This window comes from Acomys minous, assembly GCF_964271855.1.
Source record: "Acomys minous genome assembly, chromosome: 9".
In the NCBI taxonomy this organism is placed as follows: Eukaryota; Metazoa; Chordata; class Mammalia; order Rodentia; family Muridae; genus Acomys; species Acomys minous.
Window position 1 is genome coordinate 14,855,928 of NC_140490.1, and position 19,915 is coordinate 14,875,842.

Here is a 19,915-nt window from a genome sequence, read left to right on the forward strand (position 1 = left end):
GATGTCGCTTTGGACGCCCCGGAAGCTTCTGCCACCGAGTCACCGAAGCAAGGCCTCGGTGACGGCTCGAGTCGAAGGAAACGACGCGGGGAGGGGAAAAGGATTTCAAGACTGAAAATCTTGCCGGAGCGGGTTTGAAAGAAGACAAGTCAATCAAGTAGCCGCCCGGGTTTTAAAAAAAAAAAAAAAAAAAAAAAACTCGAAAAGGAAAACAAGAGGTGGAAAAGGAAAAGAGTTCTTCATCAGATCCTTCAGTGCCCAACTTCCTTAGAAGCCAGGTGAGCAACGAGACTCGCACCGCCCCTGTCTCCGCCACCCGCCCCAGCTCACTCCCGGCCTAGGCAGCCGCCCGAGACCTCACTTACCCTCGGCGCCTGGCGGGTGCTTTGGCCTCGGGCCGCCTCCGCCTCTCCCGCTCCCGACGGCCCACGGGCGGGCGCGGGAGCCCCGCGCGGGAGAACAGTGCCGACCGGTGCGCCCAGGGAGGCGAGGGGCTCTGCTGCCGTCACAGCCCGCGGCTCCGCTTCGGTAAATAGGAAGCCCGGTCGAGGGGGGGGGGGAGAAGAGGGGGGGAGCGGCGGTCCCGCAACTTCCCTCCCCACCTCGGGGCGCGCCGGCCGGGCAGGGGCCTAGGCCTCCCTGGCGGCCGCCGCCGGTGCGGAGCCTGCTACGTGCCCCCGCTGGGCCGCCGCCGCCTTCTGCGCCGCCGCCTCCGCCGGTGAATGGTCAGCGCTGGAGTTTGAACAGGGCCCTGAACCATCTCAACGCCATTTGCGCTCCCGGCCCCCCACCTCCTTCCTCCAACAGACGCTCGCTCCGTCACTCCGCTTCCCACAGGCCCCGCGCGGCCACCCGACCCCGCGGCCAATCGAACGGCCGCTTACTCAAACCGCCGCGCAGGCGCCGCGCCCCGCACGCGCCGGCTATCACCATTGGTCGGACCGCAGGGCCCGACGGGAGTTGTAGTTCTCTTCCGCACGGTACTGGTGTCCAAACCCCGGTTCCGGAGCAGGCAAACGGTATGGGTTCTGGCTGCGGGCCTGCTGGACCTTACCGGCTCGGGAACCACTTCCAGTTCCTGGCCACGCGAGGAGATGCAGGTGCGGCGTGGGAAGGCTCGGGCCACAGTGCAGGCAGCTGTGTCAATCGTTTCCCCTCCAGGGACCCTCCGGTGTCAGGGGACAGTGGCTTGTGCAGCTGCGCCGAGCCTTCTGGGCCACCTCCCCGACGTTGGAGGCGGGGAGCTTGGGGGCCGCCTTTGACCTGGCCTGGCCGTGCGAGCAAGCCAATGCAGGTAATGAGGACCCGAAACCAAGAGGAGTCCGGTGCCGGTCTCCTCAAGACCGCGATCTGCCTCATCCCAGCTCTTCATCCTCTCCCTCCTTACTCATCAGTCCCCACTACGGAGTCCTGTCCCCTACCTGTTAGCGATGACTCCCCAGCCCCAAAGTACTGTATGTTACTAAGGAATTACTGTCACCTTTTATTAAATGTGCTGACGGCAGAGTGGCTTTAAATTTTAAAAGGCATACTAGAGTGGTGATGGGTAAAACGATCCGATGTGTTTATTTTTCTTTAGACTACGCCTCTGAAAACTGGAAACGACGAGAATAAACTAATTCGTTGTTGGAGCTGTGGAATATATACACATACACTGCCGTAACAGTGTTTACATCTAAAATTGTTCATAATAAAGTTGTTTTGGTTTTTTGGGCGTGGGAGTTGTTTTGGTTTTGGCTTTTAGTTAGCTAACAGGAAGGTGGAGCATGGTGACAGAAGGAGTAGTTTGGGTTTTCCTCTCTACAGAGTGTTATTTATTACCTAATTGAGAAATTTGGAGAAGTTTTATGTTAAGCCTTCAATGGGAAAAAATAGCTTTCTAAAATCAGGTTTCCCTAGGAGAGATGCTTGTGTCAATGCCTTGATGTTTGGTAGGCAGCTAGTGGAGACTCATTTGAGACATTAGAAAACTTGTAATTGCTTTTAGTGAAAAAGACCACCTCTTCTGCCAGATTTGCTTTTCGAGTACCCTCAAGTTTCAAGCCCCCACCAGTATAGTCAGGAAAATCCTAAAGAGGGGGGTGGAATACTTTGGTCTGGGAGGGTAAGTAAGTGCTAGACTGCTTCTCCAGCATGCCCTTGCTTGAATGCCCTTGGCACTCCCTTCTGCCACCCTCTCAAAAAACAAAACAAACCAAACTGGCAGCCTTTCCCAATACGAATTTAAGGTGGATTTTTTCAACACACTTGAATTGTTTTCCTTTTGATGCTAAGTTTGATCATTTACATTCTTACGTTTGCAATTTTCCTATATGTATTTTCTCATACTGGCTTCAGAGTAAGCCACCTACTCCTTAATTTATGATAAGGAACCTACTAACAGGTCTTGCACTATGTATGGCATGACTTATTTGGGTCATATGTGACTTATTTGGGTCAATTTCATCTTTTTTTTTTTTTTAATCAGCGGCTTGGGGTGTTGTTTTATCATTTGAAGATGGCGAGGCAGAGGTGCAGTCTGTACTTAGTTTAATTATTTAGATGACATGGTGGTGGGTGCTAATTAGAGGGTAATTATCATCAGAAGCAATAGGTAAGATCAAAAAGCCAAAAGAGTAGAGAGGCAGTTGCAAGATCTTCCTGAAGGAGGTTCGGAGAGCAAGGGAAATACTCTCTGGCCTAGCCCTGCTGGTATTTGGCATTTGGCAGGCTTTGAGGCTAACGAAGCTGAAGTGGAAAGGTTAATTATTTAAAGAAATGGTCCTTGGCATCCTTTTATGGGGTTCAGAGCGTCCTTGTATTAAGCGATAGAGCTTCGTTGTGTTAAATCCCTGCTACTGAAAGAATGCCCCACAGGTGGGAGGGTAGGCATAACTGTTGACCTTGCTGAGAAGGGATAATTCCTTTCCTTCCCCTAACCTCAGATGTGAGAATCTGCAGGTTAGTGGGATTTCCACCCCCCCCCCCCCAGGCAATTGGTTCACACATCAAAGTTTAACAAGCACTGGTTTATAGCATTTGACAAAAGTACAATCTAGTGAGTTTGGGTGAGGAAGGGGAAAGCAAGGGGTGTGCACCTATAATCCCAGGCTTTCTGAGGTTGAGGCAGGAGCTTTGAGCATTCCAGGCTGGTCTGGACTGAGATGTTGAAGAGAAAACAGAACTCGGCCTGTATATGGCTTGGTAACAGAGCACTTGCCTGTCATATGCAAGCCCTGGGTTCTAGCCCCAGCACAAGAGTAGAGAACTTAATATGCATCAAGTATGAGGCTACTGTTTTTGGGGGGACTCATGTGCGCCCTAGACTGTCCCCCCTATTGTACAGGAAAGGAAGTAAGAAGGCTGACACTTGCTTGTGGTACTGCAACTAACAAAGGAATCTCAACTTTATTGAATATGTCTGCATATTCTTAAATACAGCAGAAAGTTATACGTGACACCAGGTATGAGTGTACACACTTACAGCCCCTGCATTCGGAGGCTGAAGAAGGAGGAATCACAGCCAACCTAGTGTTGGGGAAGTGGGGCAAGAAGTTGTACTTTGTTTGTGAAGTGAATTAGTTAGCCTGGACCAGTGGAGTTAGACACATGCACAGCCCACAGCCGTGCCCTGGGGCTCTTTACCTTCTAAGGCCCCGTAGGACTGATAGAGATTATACCACCTATAGGGCTTATCTTGAGGGGAGTTCTGACCCAGAAGACTGCAGCACAGCCTTAACCCCCACTTTTCTGTCTTCCTCTGCATGGTGACTCCTGTGAAGTTGGTGAACCCGTCCAAGAGCTGTCCTCAATAAACCTGCCTTTATACTTTATACTTTGGCTTGAATTGGCTCATTTCATTGGTGGAAAACACCTACCACTCCACTCCCAAATACCCACTGCCCCGTTTTATTTTTTTTCCACCTAGGGTGTATATCCCATCTAACATGCAATTTGCCTATTTATCTTGCACATCTGTCTTCCCTGGGAGGCGAGAACAGGAGTCTGCTCTTGGCAGGTCTTGTTTTCTGCTCTATCCCTATAGAGAAGTGCCCACACACAGTAGGGTCTCATTAAATGGCTGTTGACTAAAGTCACTCATTGTTTCCTCCTTTCCTGAAGGGTTACCCCTTAAAAAAGAAGGTGACTAGATGCTAACAGTAATTGCAGATAATTTAGTGGCTCCATAAGTTGCTAAGCTTCCCCCGACCAGGGAGATGGAGCTACCTTTCGTCCTTGTGGTTTTTCATTGTGAGAGCAGAGAAGATGAATGCTATCATAATTCCAATTACCTTGGAAAACAAGGTAATTGGAATAGTTCTCTGGAGATGGTGACATCCCTTGAGGAATAAACTACTGTCTAGGTAGTTAAACGACAAAGCAAGGGAAATTTCCTGGACTGTTGTCTAACAAAACTTGGTACCTGGCAGCCTCTAAGAGGTCTTGATTCCTGACTTTTTTGTCCCTTTTTCCTGGGGGTCCTCACCCTAAAGCTGCATGACACCTGATCAAAAAATCTAGATGCTTCCCCGTCAGTAAGACTAAACCTCCCATATCCTTATGGTCCAAAGGTCCTGCATGATGGGCCCCCAGGGGCTTCCAATCCGTCCTGCTGGGCCAGGCCTGCTCTGCTATTGGGCCAGCTCTTGCTTCAGGCCTTCGTGCTTGCTGTAACCCTGTAACTCCTCCCAACACGTGCATGACTCACACTCCTTCAACTCTGCTGGCTCTTCCTCACCTTCCACCCTGCATTCTGTATTTCCTGTTGTTTTTCTCCATACTTGGCATTGTTTGCTGGGTGTGGCGCATGCCTTTAATCCCAGCACTCGGGAGGCAGAGGCAGGCAGATCACTATGAGGCCAGTCTGGTCTACAAAGCGAGTCCAGGACAGCTAAGGCTAACATGGATAAACCCTGTCTCAGAAAAAAATAAAATTGTCATTGTTTTTCTTACATACTAATTTAGTATGTTTTCTGCAGCTGCAACATAACCTGTATGAAGGAAGGAACACACAGACACAGTGCCACACACATTTACAAAATGGGCTGTAAATATTTGCTAGCCAGACACTAGCATTAAATTATTTTAAACGCTGATCAGCTTTCTATAGCTTGACTAATGTTTTGCCTGTTTGGTCAACCAGTAATTGCAAAAGACACTGGTAGGTATTCTCCGTGGGCAAACTGAGCCAATTCAAGCCAAATTAAAGAATAAAGGAGCAGCTCTCAGGCAGGTTCACCTGTCCCAAGGAATGGTGCCAGGGAAGCCACTATGCAGACAAGGAGACAGGAAAGGGGTAGTGGGGAAGAAAGAAAAGGGGGAGAGCGAGCCACACACAGAAATTCAGAGACGGGCAGAGGGAGCCAAAATGTCTGGGTTATATAGTGAAGAGCCTCTGGGAAAGGGGAAGCCAGCCATGTCCTGTAATAGGGACTGAAGGATGCTAGGAGAATCTCGAGGCCAGGTCCACTTGCCTTAAAATTTTTGCCTTAAAAGAAAAGTTTTTAATTCATCCTGTTCGCCCTGTTTTTGCTTTTATATTCGGAGGTTATCTTGTTGGGCACACAGAAGCTTAGAATTTTCTCGTGTGTGTGGTACTACAGACCCAGCTCTGGGCCATATTATATATGCCAGGAAGTACTCCACCACTGAGCTGACATGCCCAGCCCTGGCTTCGCATTTTCACAGCTGGTGGAGTCGAAAACTGTTTTACATAACTGGAGAGGTCAATAATGACCGTGGCCTGACTTTGTGGACCGTTTCTGGAGTCCCACATTTTGCAGCGTGACTCTCCAGTTCCTCTGAGGATCTAGGCAGGCCCTGTAAGCCTAAAGCTTTCACCTCTTGGCTCTGCTGCCGCTGCCCAGAGAGCAGGTTGGGGCTTGCTTACTAGATAATGAGGAGCCACATGGAGAAGAGCTGAAGTCATCCTATGCCGGCAGCAGACAGCAGGCCCCAAAGCTGACCTACAGAGCCACCTAGCCGACCTGCAGCTGCCTGGTACGTGCAGGAGCCCACCTGGGGCTGAGAGCTGCCCCACTGGCCTGGAGTCTCCTGAGCAATAACGATGATTTGTGCTACCCTGGATTTTGGAGTGGCTTGTTGCCTGGCATTACTGTGATCCAGCAGTGATTTCCCCATGTTTAATTTGAAGTCCTCTGCATCCACAGGGCTTTCTGGATTGCTTCAGCAGTCTAAAATACCCTTGAGGTCTCTTGGCAGTTTTCATATAGTCTTTTCTTAAAGCTCTCTAAGAGTGTTTGCTGGCTTCTTCTCCATCTCCCACACTAGGACGTCACTGTATGAGTAGAGTCCTTTCCATTTTGATCTGTGCCATGTCCTCAGCGCCCAGCACAAAGCTGCATCCGCACTGTCCAGTGTGGCAGCCACAAGCTATGTCTACTAAATGTTGGACCTAGGCAGACCTAGTCTGCCCTGAGGTGTGCTGATATAAAGTAATGCTAGACTTCAAGGGCTCAGTGCAGAAAGATAGATAATTGTTTAAATTTGCCCACTGATTAAATGTAAAGATGATAGTATTTTGATGAATTGGGAGAAATGGTGGCCAGACTGGGCTACATAGAAAAGCTCTGACTCTGTAGGAAGCTATAAAAGGAAATAGTGGAACCTTACATGCAACTAGCTAAGCACAAGAAGCCAATCTGAAAGGCTAAGTATTTTTTATTTTAGCTGTGTGACATGTGGTAAAGTCAAAACAACTGAGACAGAACTTTGAAAAATCATGCTGGGCGTGAGAGAGCAAAGGAAGGGTGAGTACATGTCACACAAGAGACCGAGGAGGGTGACATTTTTCTGTGATGCTGTAACAGGAACATGTGTCAAAACTCTAAGACTACGTGCAGCACAGACTGGCTCTAGTGCTCACTGCAGATTTAGTCTTGCTTCATTAAAGGCCGGCATGCCACACCGGTGTGTTTATTTCTAGTAGGAGAATCTGGTGTGGGGGTCAAGAGAGGGAGGTTTGTGGGGACTCTGTATACAGTGTGCTTAATTTTTCTGGAAGTCTAAAACTTATAACTGGGCACATGACAAGTGAAATATGTGAGGCACAGAAAGACAAATGCCTCATGCTCTCACTCATGAAGAAATTTAAAAAGTTAATTGCAGAGGGCCACAGGCATGGCTCCATAGTGAGAGCACGGATTGCTCCTGTGAAGTTCAGTTCCCAGCACCCTTGTTGAGTGGCTCACAACCACCTCAGTGGGCACTACACACACACACACACACACACACACACACACACACACACACACACAGAGTCATCTGAAATGGGGGTAAGAGAAGACTGGATGGCAAGTTGATACTTAGATAAAATAAGCCTGTACTCTGAAGAACCATGCTGCCCACTGTTTACAGTGGGTTTTTTTTTTTAATTAAAAAAATGATATGAGAGAAGATTGAAATTTCCCAGCACAAGTAAAGGTTAAATATTTGAGGAAAGTTGGAAATGTTAATTATGTTGGTTTGATCATTGCATATTTCATACATGTATCAAATTATCACAGTGTGCTCTATAAATCTGTCAGATTATTGTGTATCAAAAAATAAATCTGTGAATAAATATATAATCTCCCTATCTTTTCTGATCGGTGACATGAAAAGAATGGTGAAAGAAACTTTAATGGAAAAAAAATAAAAGTAAACTATTGTACAAAAGGCATTTTTTTTTTTAACCTCTTGCCCAGCTACGTAGCTCTGGCTGGCCTCAAATTTGCTCTAGTTTTTATGACTCTGCCAGCTGGGTACTAGAATTTCAGGCGTGTGCCACCAGCCTGACTAAAATAGCCAATTTTTAAAAATGAATTTACCCTTCCTTAGCCTCCAGAATGATACATCCATTCGACAAATCACTTTTCTCTGCCTCCAAAACTTTCATGACTTTTGTGTCCAGAAGTAACTCGGGATGGTTGCTTGTTTGCTTAAGCACCTTTCGTTTCCCTGCACCTGACTCCAGACAGTAAAATAGTGCTCAGGAATCAAGACTTCGTACTGGATTCCTACAGTCCCATCTGCCCAGAACATCGGTCTCCCTCTGTGCTTACCATGCCTTTTCCTAGGTCACACAGGCTACTATGTGTGAATCCATCATCCTGTGGTCTGGTTCCCATATGGTCTATATTTAAAACCTAGGCACATGGCATTCCTGTCATGCATGGCTCTTTCTAGAAAGAGTCTGGCAAAAATGGATATGGTAGCTACACATGTATATATTAATCTTGAAAATGTCATAGAAGGGATTAATAACCTTGACGTGATACAATCAGAAGCAGCACAAGGCAAGTGAGTGAATTCCAAGGTCGGCTTGGGCTTCCCAAGGCTGGAAGCAGCAGACAAGATTCCAGCAGTGAGGGTATGTTAGCTGACCCTAGCTCGAGGTCTCTGCGTTGCCTCCTGTTCTAGAAGCCAGTCTGCCTCTGCCTACTGCCCACCTAAGCTAGGATGCCAGGCCTGGACAAATTGGCCGGAACAGGAACGTTACAGTTTCTCTCATGCCACCCTGGAACTTCAGAGAGCTTGTGAGAAGACCAGCTCCCTCCCAGGTGCACTGTATTCTTCTCATCAAGGGAGAAGACCCCCCATTGAGTTCTCTCTGCCAGCCTCAATGCAGATTTCCCTGCATTGTCACTGACATTGTCACCAGCATCTCATCACTTTCTTGGGGCTTAGTGTTTTATCTTACCATTTCAGTAAGGGGAGACCTAAAGAAACTGGCTTTCCCAAGGCCACCCAGCAAGTTAGCAACTAGGTGACAGAGTTTTAACCAGCTCTACCTGTCTCCAGAGGTGAGAAGCTTGAAACCTGTGTTGTCCCAGGCCCTGAAGTTGGTTTTGTTTTCTATGTTTTGAGACAGTGGTGGGGGTTGGTCTGGTGCTATGTATTCAAATGCTAAATGCTGCCCCCCCCCAAGATCTGATTTCAGTCCTGATGAGCACATTCTCACCCATACCAAGTGATGTTATGTAAACCTTGCTCCCCAACTTAAAGTTGGTGGGTTAATAAAAATAACTAGAAGCCTGTAACTGGGCAGAACAGAAGTAGGCAGAGCTTACATTCCCAGGCTTGGGGTCAGATGGGGACCATAAAGCAGGAGAGAGAGGCAGGAGAGGAAGCCAGGGAGAAGGAAGTCACCACAGGTCAGTATGGACCATGAGCACGTGGCCATAAGGGCTGGCCTGATGGAACAGAAGCAGCCCAGGCAGGAACAATTATAGCAAGGAACTTGGGGCAGGGGGTAGCTGGGAAATAGCAAAATAGCTTAGATTGACACCTGCCCACTTGTAGTATTTTAAAGCTTATTATAAATCTAAAAGGTCTCTATGTATTTTATTTGGGAATTAAATGGTCTGAAGTGGGGTAGAAAACCCAAATAGTTATTTTGGAGCAAAGGAGGGTGTATTGAATCCCCCCAAAATAATATTTACTATAAGGCAGGGTTTCTTTGTATAGCCTTGGCTGTCCTAGAACTACCTCTTAGACCAGGCTGGCCTCATACAGAGATCCACCTGACTCTGCTGTGACTAAAGGTGTGCAACGTCATTTCCCAGCTTTTATCCATCTATCTATCTAATTGCCAAACAGACCTGAAGTTTTAGTCAGGAGAAGGGGCCATCCCCCAAGCCCCTTCTGTGGCCCTTCTAAACTGCAGGCTTGAGTTTGCACAGAGGAAGGAGGATTAGGCCTGAGATTTTCCTGCTTGTTTTTTTTTTTTTTTAAAAAAAGGTCAGAGCCTGGTCATTCCCTGGAATCCACTTGAAAGAAGGAGATAACCAACTCACACAAATTGTCCTCTGACCTACACACACACACACAATAAAAACTTGAAGAGGTCAAGTTCAGTCTGGCTTGGAGGTCAGCACGTCTGTAGGCATCAAGGATAAGAGGAGTCAACAAAAGCAGTTCTCTCAAGCTGGGGGTCGAGACCTCTTTGGGTTGTGAAAAGACCCTTTCACAAGGTTTGCCTAAGACTATGGGAAAACACAGAGATTTACATTACAATTCATAAATGTGGCAAAATTACAGTTATGAAGTAACAGCTGAAACAATTTATGGTTGAGGATCACCACAAAATGAGGCACTGTATGTGTTAAAAGCTTGCAGCATTAGGACGGACCACTAGCCTACAAAGCCAAGCTATTTTTGTTTTGTTTTTCGAGACAGGGTTTCTCTGTGTAGCCTTGCCTGTCCTGGGACTCTACCAGGCTGGCCTGGAACTCACAGCCATCCCCCAGCCTCTGCCTCCTGAGTGCTGGGATTAAAGGCGAGTGCCACCACGCCCTGTTACCAAAGCCAAGCTTTTGAGTTTGAGGCTACAGGTCTTTGTCTTTCTTAGCCAAGAAGGGAATAGTGCCCTCCCACCGTGCTTACTGAGTCCCGCAAGCACCCAGACAAATTAGTGCCACTAGCTTTCCACCCTCACCAGGTCTCTCAGCAGCCCAGAGGCAGAGAAAAGAGATGGACTGAGACTCTGAAAGGCTATGACTATCCCGGCTTCAGGTTTCTAACAGTGAGCAACTCCAGCCTTTGGGTGGGGGGAGAAAATTCCTCAGGAGGTCCCCATCCCTCTGTGTGCTGACTGCTCCCCAAGTTCAAGCTGCTTGGCAAAGTCCCTGAACCAGAGCCGCTCCCAGAAGAGGGAAAGAAATCTGCCCGTGCTGTTACTTCATTGTGCATGGGGATTGACTGCACATGCTGAAAATTGATCATTCCTTTCTTGGGTTTTCCCAGCATGATTCAAAAACTTTTGGAAGATAAGGGAATGCTTGCTTGGAGAATTGGGCGGATTACAGAACCCAGAAGTTGGAGACTTGTAGGGAACCTGGCAACTCTCCAGAACCTAGATGAAGCCTGGTATCCTGTGCAGCGCCCTCTCAGCACCCAGAAACACAGGGCCCTTGGCGGATCCATCTACGAAATCCGGACCCATATCCAACCAGGAAGTGTGCCCCCAATTTATTACTGTCATCCCATGAGGCGAATGAGGAACAAGACTCTTCTAGAAAGCAGCACGACTTAACCTTTGTCTCCTCCTGCAGAGTTAATCCCTTTGAAAGGCTTGGGACAGAGCCTGGCAGAGTGTCTCGGCAGCTCCCAAGGTGTTCGCGGGTACTATTACAACCGCCAGCAGCTGGCCTAGGCAAGGAATCCGACTTGATAATTTTGGCAATAAGTCGACAAACTATCGAATGTGGACAAAGAAACGCACGCCAAAGGAAGGGGTGGGGAGAGAAAAGGGAGGTTGGGGGAAAACGGGGGTGAGAGGGAAGGGGGAGGGGAAGGAGAGTCACCTTTCTGGTTTCCAGGGTGCCATGGCTACCACCCAACTCTGCTGGGAGGCGGGACTTGGATTTCGTACGTCCCATCCACCCTCCACCTGCGACCTGCTTTCTGCCCTTATGCCCAGAGGTTGGAGACCAAACTGCATGCTGTCCTGGCCGGGAGGGTGACAGGAACCAGTGTAAATAAGGGTCAGTGGACTCAGAAAACCTTAACTCTGAAACCAGTGCCTAAAGGAGACATTAAAGCGAGAGTTCTGGGCTATGGGCTCGGCAATAATTTACCCTCATTTGTCGATGAACACCTGCCTCGCTACTTTAGGTCAACAAATGTTTGCCGCTTCCTGTCCGAGCCAAAGGCGGTATGTTCTTTTATCTCACCAAGGCTTTAGCCTGCTTTCTAAAAGATGCACCCAATCCGGGAGAAGAGTAGATTCAAAATATTAGCATTTCAAATGAATGCACCCCAGGATGCCGGAGTGGGCGGGATGGGAGCTCGGTGCTTGGTCGCTTCTCCCCGGGGAATCTGCTTTGCACTAGGGGCCTGACCTAGAATTTACAAGAAAAAGGTGCCAGCTAGGGCCTCTTTTACAGTGCGGATGACCTCGAGGACACTTCCTGGACAGATCAAAAGTCTAGCTGCTTTACTGAGCTGTCTCGGCCTTGCCCAGGGCTGAAAAAGTGGGGCGATGAGCAAAGACCGCTTTGTCGGTCCAGTACACCGGCTCTGCTAACTAACTGGGGTCAGAAGGCCCTCAGGTGCAGCGAGCTGTGGCAAAATTAGCCTCCGGCCCACCTAGGTTCTGATCTGAGGCCTTTGAGTGAAAAAAGGGCTTGGCAGAGATAGGAGCCGCACCACCTCGGAAGAAACGCGGGTTTACTCAGCCACCGGGCGAGCATTATGTGACGGCCTCTGAGCTATTCCTGGGCTCTCAATGAAGGTGACCCACCCAGCAAGCCCCATGCCCTTGGGTCAGTGGCTTCAACTGTAAGACCGCCTCCCTCTCAGAGATACGGGAAAACACTAAAGGGCAAAATTATGGTAATCACCGTTCTGTATGGCTACTCCGCGTTTGGCTTTTCTTGGGGGGCAGTATCCGGTGCTCCAGGTTGGCCCCAAAGCCCAAGATATTTTAGTTGAATGGATAAATATTTTCATTTAGGGCCTTTTCCCCGCCACCCAAACTCAGGCTGTGTCCCACTTTATCTGGCTGCATTTTGTTTGTTCCAGAAAGCCCTGCCTATGGTGAAAAGAAAGAAAGAAAAAGAAAAAAAGGTGTCATCCTAGGTGATAAGGGCAGTTACACTAGATCTTCTGTCCCCACAAGGGCTTTTGGGCACAAGCGAGTTAAGGGCCTGGCGACTTAGGGCAGGCTTGATAAGCGGCAAGGTCTGATCCCAGGCAGCCTTCTTTATTATCTGGGGCTGCCAGAAACCGCAGTGGTACTGGCGACATTCTCGACCTTCAGAATACACACATGCCCTATTAACTCTGGGTCTAGGAAAATGTTCGGCCCCTTCCAGTCTTGCACTGCTCCAGACTCCACCTTGAATTCTATCCAGGCTCAGCTTTAAAGGGGCTGGCTCATCAAACAAACTTCCTGGCTCATACTCCTTGCTCCCGACAAGCTGGCCTTGTTGCCATCCCGCAGTACCTAGGCGGAAGAGTAAGGATGCTGTGACCTTGTGCATGGGTGTGCTCTTTTTCTCGGCCTCCGCGCCCCCCACCTCCACTTCTTCCCCTCAGGCTCCCCTTACACAGCCACAGCTTCCTCAACAACTCCTGAGCCTTTTGACAGCCTGTCTCATTTTTTCACTGCTTTGTCTCAGTCCTCAAGGTTGATACGATCTTTATGCAGCTGACCTTTTTTTTTTTTTTTTTGTCTTTGCGCATTCAACATATTGCGTCATCCATGCCTACCTGACCCAGCCTGGTACCTACCCAGGGAAGGTAGTGTGACCACCTCCAAAGAGCAGGAAGAAAAGGACTAGAGGATTTGGCCTGTGTTTTTTGGTGACAAAGTTTTGCAATGTATCTCAGGCTTGCCTGAAACTCAGAAATCTTCTTGCTCAGCCCCCTGAGGCAAAGGCAGACATTACAGGTAGGAAGTCCCACAGCCGGACTTCCTTTAATTGTTTCTGGTGCTGGGAATGAAATCCAGGGCTTTATTTTTGTATGGCAGTGCTCTACCCCTCAGCTACATGCCCAGTCTCCATTTCTTTTAAGGTAGCAAAACGTGCTTGTTCTACCCAGCTCTGGGATCTTGGGTCAAACCAAGTGTATTGGTTCCTCTTCTGCTGCCTGTGACAATACACCTGACAAGAGCCATTTAAAGGAGGAGGAAGGATGTATTTTGAGTCACAGTGTCAGAGGGTACAGCCTACCATGGCAGGGAAGGTCAGTTCCATGGGTTGGGATAGTGTCGAGACCAGAAGCAGAGAGGGTTATAACCCTTTAAGACCCAGTCCTGGTAATCCACCTCCACCATTCCAGTGTCACCTACGAAAGGGCCCACAACCTCCCCAAACACCCCTGCCAGCCTGGGACCCACTGTTTAAAATACAGAAGCCTTTTGGAGTGTTCCCATTTCCAACCATAGTGTGCGGTAAGACACTACCATCCTTAGGAGAAATGGTCCCCAGCCCGGCTAGGAAATAGACAAAGATGAGTCGGAAGCATCTTCCAGTACCAGAAAGCAAGTCATTGATTAAGACAAAACAAAACAAACAAGTGGAAAAAAAAAAAAACCAGAGAAGAAACAACAACACTGGAGACTCCGGGGTCCACTGTAGAAGACTTCCCAATGGCCAGAGCTGGGATAATCTGAGCAGCCCGGTGAAGTACTATTGAGTTACAAGTAGGTACCCATGGAGCCATGTTGATGTAAAGAAATGACTGAACAAGTAAACGAGAAATGAAAGACAAATCTCCCACGCAGAAGAATTACAGATAATTGACAGAGATAATGTTCTGCACGCAAGACGTGGTGACGTCCTTCTTAGCTACATGCCGTAAGGGAGGAGCCACAGCAGAGAACCTCTGTGCTCACATGAGGGCCAGGTGGTGAGGGAATCATCACCTGGGAGCTGTATGTTCTTGATAGAATATCATGAGAAAGGGGGCTTTACCTTTCCTGAGAATTAATAGGCCCGTACTACCCACAAGAAAAACATGAATTTCTTTTCCTTTTTTTTTTTTTTTTTTTTTTCTAGTGCTGGAATTAAACGTGAGTGCCACCTTGCTAGGCTGAAAAAACGTGAATTTCAACAGAGGAGCATTCAACAGAATACTATTCTTTGTCATGACTACATCAATTTTGTTGTTGTTTGTTTGTTATATTTTTTCAAGACAGTTTTCTCTATGTAGCCTTGACTATTCTGGAACTCACTCTGTAGACCAGGTTGGCCTTGAACTCACAGAGATCCACTTGTCTCTCCCTCCCCAGTGCTGGGATTAATGGCATGCACTACCACTGCCCAGCTGACCACAGCAATTTTTAAAGAGCACCCCTTAAAATTATTTAAAATTACCAAAGCAAGGGAAGTCAGAGAAACTAAGAGGAGCCTAAAGAGAAACACGAATTCTTCTCTTACCTCTGTGACCAAATATCTGACCAAAACAATTTAAGAAAGGAGGATTTGTTCATTTGGGGTCACAGTGTGAGTGTATACCCCATGGTGGCCTAGAAGGCATGGTGGCAAGAACATGAGGCAGTTGGTCCCATTAGGTTTGCAGTCAAAGAGCAAACTGACCGACCACTGGTACTTAAGTCACTGGCTCTCTCTTTCCTCTCTAGTGACTCCGGAACCTCGGCCCATAAAATGACATCACACACATTCATTGTGGGTCTTCCTAACTCAGTTACATTCCTCTAGAAACACCCTCACTGACGTCACCCAGAGGTTTGTCTCCAACGTACTTTAACCCAGTCAATCTGACCACAAAGACTGGTCATCACAGGAAGCTAATGATTAATGTCAAATCCTGTCCTGGAGGTAGGCAGCGGGCAACACACTTGTCATCTCAGTACAAGAGACACTTAGAGGTAGAGATATTCCAAGTTTGAGTTTGAGGTCAACCTGGGCTGTATAGTGAGTTTAGACCAGCCTTGGTTACCTAGTGAAACCATGGCTGAAATTAAAAACAAAAAGAAAAAAAAAAGTGGGAGGAAGATGATAACTTGAGTGGGATCTTGATATAGGAAAAACTAAGTCGGTAAAAATTAAGGAAATCTGAGCCGGGCGTGTTGGCACATGCCTTTAATCCCAGGACTCAGGAAGCAGAGGCAGGGGGATAACTGTAAATTTGAGGCCAGCCTGGTCTATAAAGCAAGTCTAGGACAGCCAAGGCTACACAGAGAAACCTTGTCTCGGAAAAAAAAAAAAAAAGGAAATCTGAATAAAATATGGACTTTAGATACTAACACTATGTCAATATTGGTTCGTTGGTTATTTAAAATGCACTGTAAGCTATCGTTTGGATATGGGATATCCCCAGAAGGCCCATCCACTGGCACTATGAAGAGGCAGGTGAAACCATAAACCATAAGAAGCAGAACTCAGGGAGAGTCACTGATGTGTGTGTGTGTATGTGTGTGTGTGTGTGTGTCTGTGTGTCTGTGTCTGTGTCTGTGTGTGTCTGTGTGTCTGTGTGTCTGTGTGTGTGTGTATGTGTATAATATATTTACTTATATATTTTGGGGGAGAGCACATGCCATATCATGTAGAAGTCGGAGGTCACGTTGAGTCTCTTTGTCCATCCTGTAGGTTCTGGGAACCAGACTCAGGTTCTTGGGTTTGGCAGCAAGCTCCTTTCTCCAGCCACTGTATCACCTCACTGGCCCTGCTTATGAGAATTATCTGTACTCTCCTGTCAGTTTTTCTATAGACCTAAAAATGTTCTTTAAAATAATGTTACATTTTTGTTTTTGTTTTTGTTTTTTTGGTTTTTTTGGTTTTTTCAAGACAGGGTTTCTCTGTGTAGCCTTGGCTGTCCTGGACTCACTTTGTAGACCAGGCTGGCCTCGAACTCACAGCGATCCACCTGCCTCTGCCTCCCGAGTGCTGGGACTAAAGGCGTGCGCCACCACACCCGACTACATTTTTTTTTTTAAGACTTGTTTTAGCAAATGGCAAGAAGGAGATGGGCTAAGTACGGAGTGGCAGCCTGAAACCCCAGTGATCACTCACCTCTGTTGCTGCACTTAATATTGCTGTTTAAGAAAAGGTCTTAGGGCCAGAAATGGGGGTGCACTCCTTTGATCCCAGCACTCAGGAGGCAGACGCAGGTGGCTCACTGTGAATTTGAGGCCAGCCTGGTCTACAAAGCAAGTCCAGGACAGCCAAAGCTTCACAGAGCAACCCTACCTCGAAAAACCAGAGTTTCTTTCCGTAAGCCTTGGCTGTTCTGAAACTCACTTTGCAGAACCAGGCTAGCCTCAAACTTACAAAGATCCACCTGCCTCTGCCTGAGTGCTGGGATTAAGGCAAGTGCCACCACCTGGCCGCACAGCCTCTTGATGACTGGCAGTTAAAATTTCTTTGTTATCAGCATTCATAGAAGGATGAAGTTGCCCATGTGGCTTGCATGGTTAGGAGCTGGTCGTGAGCTACGCTGGACTCATTCCCTCAATGGGAGGGGTGGAGGGGACTGTGGGAACTGGGCAACCTCTGGCTCTACTGAGAGAGAGCAGCAGCTGATCTTGCTCAGCTGACTGTAGCCACAGGGAGAAAGGACCCGGGACTTCCACATCTTTCCACATTTCAAAGAAACAGTTCATCTAGATTTTCATGTGACATCTGATTTTAAAATGTGGCCAGCTACTTCTGACTTGTTTGTTTGTTTGTTTGTTTGTTTTTTAACAATCTTTAAAATTTTTATTATATTTTTTTCTTTTCTTTTTTTTTTTTATTATTAATTTATTCTTGTTACATCTCGATGGTTATCCCTTCCCTTGTATCCTCCCGTTCTTCCCTCCCTCCCATTTTCCCCTTACTCCCCTCCCCTATGACTGTTCCTGAGGGGGATTACCTCCCCCTCTATATGTTCATAGGGTATCAAGTCTCTTCTTGGTAACCTGCTGTCCTTCCTCTGAGTGCCATCAGGTCTCCCCCTCCAGGGGACATGGTCAAAGGTGAGGCACCAGAGTATGTGAGAAAGTAATATCCCACTCTCCACTCTACTGTGGAGAGTGTTCCGTCCATTGGCTAGATCTGGGTAGGGGTTTAAGGTTTACCGCCTGTATTGTCCTTGGCTGGTGCCTTAGTTTGAGCGGGACCCCTATGCCCAAATCTGCCTATCATAATGTTCTACTTGTAGGCTTCTAGGACCCTCTGGGTCCTTCTACTTTGCCTTTCTCCCATGATTCTCTCATCTAGAATCCCACTAGAATGTCCTCTCCTCTGTCTCAGTTTCCTGGTAAGTGAAGGCTTTCGTGGGACGTGCCCCTTGGGCTAATATGCAGATATAAGATCTTCACCAACCCTAAGTCTGACAAAGGTCTAATATCCAAAATATATAAGGAACTCAAGAAATTAAATACCACCAAACCAAATAACCCAATCGAGAAATGGGGCATGGAACTAAACAGAGAATTCTCAACAGAGGAATATCAAATGGCTGAGAAACACTTAAAGAAATGCTCAACCTCCTTAGTCATCAGGGAAATGCAAATCAAAACAACTCTGAGATTCCATCTTACACCCATCAGAATGGCTAAGATCAAAAATTCAAGCGACACCACATGCTGGCGAGGATGTGGGGAGAGAGGAACACTCCTTCATTGCTGGTGGGAATGCAAACTAGTACAACCACTTTGGAAATCTATCTGGTGCTATCTCAGAAAAATGGGAATAGGGCTTCCTCAAGACCCAGCTATTCCACTCCTTGGAATATATCCAGAAGATGCTCCAGCACACAACAAGAAAATTTGCTCAACCATGTTCATAGCAGCCTTATTCATAATAGCCAGAACATGGAAACAGCCGAAGTGTCCCTCAATAGAAGAATGGATAAAGAAACTGTGGTACATATACACTATGGAATACTATTCAGCTATTAAAAACAAGGACTTCCCGAAATTTGTGGATAAATGGATTGAGCTAGAAATGATCATAATGAGTGAGTTAACCCAGAAGCAGAAAGACTCAAATGGTATATACTCACTTCTGACTTGTTTGAAATGCTGATCTGTCTGTCTACCCAAAGCACTAGCCATAGGCCATATCTTGTCTGAGTTATTCTAATCTGATTTGTTCAAGGACAGGATAATAAGATGGGCTTATTTTTTTATATGTTTATATGTTTTATGTACTACATATTTACATATGCTATATAGTTGGTGCTCCAAAGTATATACAGAATAAATGTAAAAGATGATACAATTAGGAAAATCACACACGAGCCCACACACACACATCTTAACAGTTGAAGAGGGAAGCTGTGATGGAGCACAGAGGTTGATTTCTGCTTAACACTTTGGGCTGGGGAATCAGCCCGTGCTGGATGTCTTCATTTCATGGATCAAGGAGCTATTGGGGAGATTTGCCCAGTGGCTAAAAATAACTCTTCCAGAGCAGGGGGACAACCACAGGACAGATCTAGGCTCTGTATCCCTCAGTCTTCTTCTTCTTCTTCTTCTTCTTCTTCTTCTTCTTCTTCTTCTTCTTCTTCTTCTTGTTTATTTACTTTTATTGTATGTGCATTGGTGTTTTGCCTGCATGTATGTCTGTGTGAGGGTATCAGATCTTGGAGTTACAGACAGTTGTGAGCTGCCATGTGGGTGCTGGGAATTAAACCAGGGTCCTTTGGAAAAGCAGTCAGTGCTTTTAACCGCTGAGCCATCTCTCCAGCCCCGTCTTTCTCTTCTATATCCTTTATATCCTGGGTGGTTCCAGGTCTTCTCTGCAGGTACCCAGCCTGACCAAGCAGACTCATCTAGATGGTGCTAGGAAAATAGGCAAGGCAAACTATCTTGGCTCCTAAAACACCTGCCCCCAAATGACGAGGATCAGTCATACATTGCATTGGCCAAAATAAGTTATCTCCCTACAGGGGAGGGACATGCACTCCTTTCACAGGGTGGTAACCCAGTATGGCCCAGTTGGCCTTTTGGTTTCTGATTATTGTCCTACTTCCTGGAGGAATGTCACTAGAGCAGGCATGACCCAGTGAGTCAGATTCAAGCTGAACTATCACATACTGCCTGAATACCATGGCCAATTCCCATTGGAAGATCAAAAAAAATGTTTTGGGTATTCATTGAATAGATTTATTGCCTAAAACTTGTGTCCAACAATCTCAACTAGAATTATCTTCTTCCTCCAGTGCACATTATTATGGGAAAGGCCTATGCACTTATGACTGTGTTGTAGCAACTTGACTGAGCCCAGATATGCACTTGTGCTCTTCATTTATGAAACAGAAGAAGGAAAAATAAAACTGGGCATGGTACAGTGAACCTGAAGTCCCAGCACCCAGAAGCTGAGACAGGGGGGTTGTGAGTTCAGGATCTCTCTCGGATCCTGTCTCAGAGAGAGAGAGAGAGAGAGAGAGAGAGAGAGAGAGAGAGAGAGAGAGAGAGAGAGAGAGAGAAAAGAAGAAGAAGAAGAAGAAGAAGAAGAAGAAGAAGAAGAAGAAGAAG

At 47.0% G+C, this 19,915-nt stretch overlaps 1 protein-coding gene and 1 long non-coding RNA gene across 5 annotated transcripts in view; one reads left to right on the forward strand and one right to left on the reverse strand.

The window, feature by feature from the left end:
• The window catches only part of WAPL (WAPL cohesin release factor), a 68,599-nt gene extending 68,062 nt beyond the window's left edge, over nucleotides 1-537 (reverse strand). For all 3 annotated transcript variants that reach the window (XM_084796797.1, XM_084796796.1, XM_084796795.1), the window contains exon 1: nucleotides 366-537. The gene's annotated coding sequence lies outside the window, so the exon portion shown is untranslated. The remainder of the gene's footprint in view (nucleotides 1-365) is intronic.
• LOC311605966 lies at nucleotides 43-15,778 on the forward strand. 2 transcript variants are annotated; one of them, XR_014782130.1, is made up of 3 exons: nucleotides 43-278; nucleotides 10,726-11,216; nucleotides 14,487-15,778. It is a non-coding gene; the product is annotated as an uncharacterized lncRNA (long non-coding RNA). The 2 variants fall into 2 exon arrangements; XR_014782131.1 differs by lacking the exon at nucleotides 43-278 and adding an exon at nucleotides 10,418-10,504.
• The last annotated feature ends 4,137 nt before the right edge of the window (nucleotides 15,779-19,915 follow it).